Here is a 6279-nt window from a genome sequence, read left to right on the forward strand (position 1 = left end):
ATCTGTGCAGGAGAAGTATACATCATATCTGTGCAGGAGAAGTATACATCATATCTGTGCAGGAGAGGTATACATCATATCTGTGCAGGAGAGGTATACATCATATCTGTGCAGGAGAAGTATACATCATATCTGTGCAGGAGAAGTATACATCATATCTGTGCAGGAGAAGTATACATCATATCTGTGCAGGACAAGTATACATCATATCTGTGCAGGAGAGGTATACATCATATCTGTGCAGGACAAGTATACATCATATCTGTGCAGGAGAAGTATACATCATATCTGTGCAGGAGAAGTATACATCATATCTGTGCAGGAGAAGTATACATCATATCTGTGCAGGAGAGGTATACATGATATCTCTGCAGGAGAAGTATACATCATATCTGTGCAGGAGAAGTATACATTATATCTGTGCAGGAAAAGTATACATCATATCTCTGCAGGAGAAGTATACATCATATCTGTGCAGGAGAAGTATACATCATATCTGTGCAGGAGAAGTATACATCATATCTGTGCAGGAGAAGTATACATCATATCTGTGCAGGAGAAGTATACATCATATCTGTGCAGGAGAGGTATACATCATATCTGTGCAGGAGAGGTATACATCATATCTGTGCAGGAGAAGTATACATCATATCTGTGCAGGACAAGTATACATCATATCTGTGCAGGAGAGGTATACATCATATCTGTGCAGGAGAGGTATACATCATATCTGTGCAGGAGAAGTATACATCATATCTGTGCAGGAGAAGTATACCCAATATATAAGTATATTGTAGAGTAGTTACCTAGCGAGCACTGTTTTTTGGCGTACAGGCAGTCCCAGTCTATGATATACACAGGGCAGGTGTGGGGTACAGGCAGTGCCAGTCTATGATATATACAGGGCAGGTCTGGGGTACAGGCAGTGCCAGTCTGTGATATAAACAGGGCAGGTGTGGGGTACAGGCAGTGCCAGTCTATGATATACACAGGGCAGGTCTGGGGTACAGGCAGTGCCAGTCTGTGATATAAACAGGGCAGGTCTGGGGTACAGGCAGTGCCAGTCTATGATATACACAGGGCAGGTCTGGGGTACAGGCAGTGCCAGTCTATGATATACACAGGGCAGGTCTGGGGTACAGGCAGTGCCAGTCTATGATATACACAGGGCAGGTCTGGGGTACAGGCAGTGCCAGTCTATGATATATACAGGGCAGGTCTGGGGTACAGGCAGTGCCAGTCTATGATATACACAGGGCAGGTCTGGGGTACAGGCAGTGCCAGTCTATGATATACACAGGGCAGGTCTGGGGTACAGGCAGTGCCAGTCTATGATATACACAGGGCAGGTCTGGGGTACAGGTAGTGCCAGTCTATGATATACACAGGGCAGGTCTGGGGTACAGGCAGTGCCAGTCTATGATATACACAGGGCAGGTCTGGGGTACAGGCAGTGCCAGTCTATGATATACACAGGGCAGGTCTGGGGTACAGGCAGTGCCAGTCTATGATATACACAGGGCAGGTCTGGGGTACAGGCAGGGCAGTTCAGCTAGGCAGTAAAGCACATGGGGTAACCCCAGTTCATGAGTATTTAGTCCTTATACTGATCGGCCTCCCTGACTCTCTTCCTCTATAAGATTGTGCAACTGGGTTATTTATAGGATGAATAATGACTGATGGTGGTGATAATAGTGGTGATGATGATGTTGATGATGATGATGATGGTGGTGATGATGATGGTGGTGGTGATGATGGTGGTGATAATGGTGGTGGTGATGATGGTGGTGATGATGATGGTGGTGGTGGTGATGATGGTGGTGATAATGGTGGTGGTGGTGATGATGGTGGTGATGATGATGATGGTGGTAATAATGGTGGTGATGATGATGGTGGTGATGGTGATGATGATGATGATGGTGGTGATGGTGATGAAACCGCAGGAGGCCACTTCTATGTATATTGGACCAATAAACAATACTAAATCTAGTGTTACACTGTACAATTCCTGTATTATTATGGGGTTTTCCCATCTGACAAAGCTGTCCCCTAAGCACAGGATAGATGATAACCAGCTGATGTGGGGGTCAGACTGCTGGGGACCCAATGTGCCGCTCCACTCATTCTCTATGAAAGACAACTACAACTCTTATCATGCCCTAACAGCCCAAGGCCGAAGGTTGTCAGGGCATGATGGGAGTTGTAGTTTTGCAACAGCTGGAGAGCCCAGAGTTCTTATTCGTTGACAGCAAACTAATATAGTTTCTTCCTCTAATGCGGCTTCCAGTCTCTGTGTATAGATATAATGGTAAATCAGATGGAGCAGAAGCTTTCCGTCCCCGCAGCCCTGATGCCGCCATGCTGGAGCCCGCATAGCAGACGGGAGGCTTCCTGCATTGTGTAATATACTGAGCGGCAGGGGGGAAGGGGGTATAGAGATCTGTGTACAGACTACCATGAGCAGAACATAGTAATAACCAGAGGGCCTGAGCACCCTGATGTACAGGAGCGGGGGGATCACTAGGTTTCTGGTAATGATGGGCCCCATAGACAACACAGGAGGTGACGCTGCGGCCTGTGTGGAGACGTGTGCATCCCACCTGCAGCGAGCCCATTCTGCAGCTCCTCACCGAGCCTCATCTCATGTAAACATCTGTCCGCGCCGGGATACAACCGCGCTCTACATGTGTATAAACACGCTTTATGAGGCCAATAAACAGCCTAATGTCAGCTCTCTAGTCAGCACAGGACGCCATTACTACAGAGGCCACATTCACATAGGACAGCCCCTTTAAGCCCCAATAAACACTGTAGTGTCAGTGGGGGAAATGGGCTTTCTATTTGACACCTAACCACCCATCCTCCTATCTCTTATACATGATATGCATTAGGACACAGGTGTTAAATAGAGATGAGCGAACTGCTCGGACTTTTGGTCGCTCTCTCCTCATGCCTTTGATCCCGGCCGCATACTTGCGCTCACGGGAATATGCGGCCAGGATATTCCAGGCAATCCCTGTAGAATTCCCTGGAATATCCTGGCCGCATATTTGCGGGAGCGCAAGTATGCGGCCGGGATCAAAGGCATGATGAGAGAGCGCCGATGCTGTCGGTCCAAAAGCTCAGACGGTCCGCTCATTTCTAGTGTTAAAGGGTAACACCAGCGAATTTTTTTTTCTTTCAGATCAGCTGGTTTCAGAAAGCTATACAGATTTGTAATTTACATGTGTTTAAAAAGCTCTGTCCTTCTAGTACTTATCAGCTGCTGTATGCCCAGCAGGAAGTGGTGTATTCTTTCCAGTCTGACACAGTGCTCTCTACTGCCACCTCTGTTCAGGAACTGTCAGGAACTGTCCAGAGCAGCAACTGTCTGGACAGTTCCTGACATGGACAGAGGCGGTAGCAGAGAGCACTGTGTCAGGCTGGAAAGAATACACCACTTCCTGCAGGACATACAGCAGCTGATAAGTACTGGAAAACTGGAGATTTTTAAGAAGAAGTAAATTTCAAATCTATACCAGACACCAGCTGATTTGAAAGAAAAAAATATTCCTTTAAAACTTGCGGCCCTCCAGCTGTTGCAAAACTACAATTCCCATTATGCTTGGACAGCAAAATCTAATGGGTACAGGTATGATAGGAATTGTCGTTTTGCAACAGCTGTACAGCCGCAAATTTGACAACCTGCATTAGGGGGCCTGGTGGAGATTGGGTCCTTGGGATAAGGCAGCAGTTTGTTCTCCGGAGCTGCTCTTCTGGCAGTGCACTGGGGTCAGCAGGTCGCCTTTTCTGCGCTCTAGTACCGTGCACGGCCTGTTTCTGGTTATAGCAGATAAGAGGAAGGAACTTCCACATGACGCCCGCCAGCTCCATGGACGCTACCAGTGTAAACTCTGTGCAGAAAATAGTCTGGAAATAAACAGACACAAGTCATACATTTACACCAGTTCCCAGTTACTTTCCCACTCAAATTTGCTACTTTTTATTGCAAAACCTATGGGGCCCATATAGCAGTAACTTCTGTGACTACTATGGGGCCCATATAGCGGTAACTTCTGTGACTACTATGGGGTCCATATAGCGGTAACTTCTGTGACTACTATGGGGCTTATATAGAGGCTGCACCTATCACTACTGTAGGACCTATATAGAGGCTGCACCTGTCAATGCTATAGGACACATATAGAGGCTGCACCTATCACTGCTATAGGACACATATAGAGGCTGCACCTGTCAATGCTATAGGACACATATAGAGGCTGCACCTATCACTACTATAGGACCTATATAGAGGCTGCACCTATCATTACTATAGGACACATATAGAGGCTGCACCTGTCAATGCTATAGGACACATATAGAGGCTGCACCTATCACTACTATAGGACCTATATAGAGGCTGCACCTATCATTACTATAGGACACATATAGAGGCTGCACCTATCATTACTATAGGACACATATAGAGGCTGCACCTATCACTACTATAGGACCTATATAGAGGCTGCACCTATCATTACTATAGGACACATATAGAGGCTGCACCTATCATTACTATAGGACACATATAGAGGCTGCACCTATCATTACTATAGGACACATATAGAGGCTGCACCTATCACTACTATATGATCTATATAGAGGCTGCACCTATCATTACTATAGGACACATATAGAGGCTGCACCTATCACTACTATAGGACCTATATAGAGGCTGCACCTATCATTACTATAGGACACATATAGAGGCTGCACCTATCATTACTATAGGACACATATAGAGGCTGCACCTATCATTACTATAGGACACATATAGAGGCTGCACCTATCACTACTATAGGACACATATAGAGGCTGCACCTATCACTACTGTAGGACCTATATAGAGGCTGCACCTATCACTACTATGGGGTATATAGGGAGACATCACTTCTGAATACTATGGGACATATATACTAGAGCCCAACAAAGAGGCAGCTCCCAAGACTACTATGGGGCCCTTTCAAATGGCGTTCCCCTTTAAATCATAACAATATGTCTGTGTGATGTCAGTGACAGTGAGAGACTGGTTACGACGGACGCTATAGACAAGAAGAGACCTGCAGAAGGGACATAGTGTGCATTCTGTCTGCAGGTAATGATGTAGGAATACATTAACCATGAATATACATTCATCATATACATAACCCCCGCCCCACCAGGAGATAGGCTGAGATACATCTCCATGTGATCCCCAGTAACCGCTGTACCACATAGGCAGATACGACATCATACACCGTACTATAGACAGGTGGTTATTATAGAATAGGGCGCTATGTGTTATACACTAGGCCTTTGTTATACCGCCTGTCCTTGAAGTGTACGGTTTGGCAGGAGGCTCCTAGTAATGTGGCCTATCTGATCATCTTAATCCAAAAACACAAAGGAGCATTGTCCTGTAAGGATAGACTCAGTCCTGTTTGGTGACTATATAATACGGGGACGCTAATCCCTCTATGTGCCGTATTCATTGTATAATCCCTTGTCCCCTGTTATTAGCCTCTTTATTCTTCGTATTGTTCTTCAATAAGGTAAGTGACTGGACGTTCACGGAACCGGCCCTCATGGGCAGCGCTTTATATCAGCTGTCTCCAGCGCCCGGACACTGATATCAGCCACTCCTCTTGTAACATTACAACACTAAGGCCTCATTCACACAATCCGTGCCGCAATGAGCGGAGGGTGTCGCAGTACGGATCCCCTAGCAGTGCATGCCCCATAGAAATCAGTGTAATCCAGGTTTTTCACAGGTTTTACAGATGTAGCATGCATAAAAAATGGATGTGATGACGGTTGTGATGTCAGCGATGTAATGTTAACTTTATTATAACTAGCGCGGTACAATTTTAATGGATTTGTGGAAAAAACGGACACAGATTGCAAAATGGTTGCACAGACGTTTTTTCACAGAACCAGCGGACTTAGCGTCATATTAGATAAAGTGATATATATATATATATTTTTTTTTAATTATCAAATTATTTTTATTTTCATAAGGCTAGGTTCACACTGTGTTTCTGCAATCTGTTTTTTACGTCCGTTTTTTGCAAAAAAAAAAAACGGATTGAAAAGACGGATGCATTGTGCTTTTTTTTACGGAAACAAAATTTGTGTCAGTTACAATTTTGTGTCCGTCAAAAAAAAAACGGATTTGTGATGAAGATGAAGATATTTAACGGTTAATGATAAACGATCACAAACGAGATGATTTATCGTTAACCTGAAATTGTTCACATATTA

The sequence above is a fragment of the Dendropsophus ebraccatus genome, chromosome 10 (assembly GCF_027789765.1).
Source record: "Dendropsophus ebraccatus isolate aDenEbr1 chromosome 10, aDenEbr1.pat, whole genome shotgun sequence".
In the NCBI taxonomy this organism is placed as follows: Eukaryota; Metazoa; Chordata; class Amphibia; order Anura; family Hylidae; genus Dendropsophus; species Dendropsophus ebraccatus.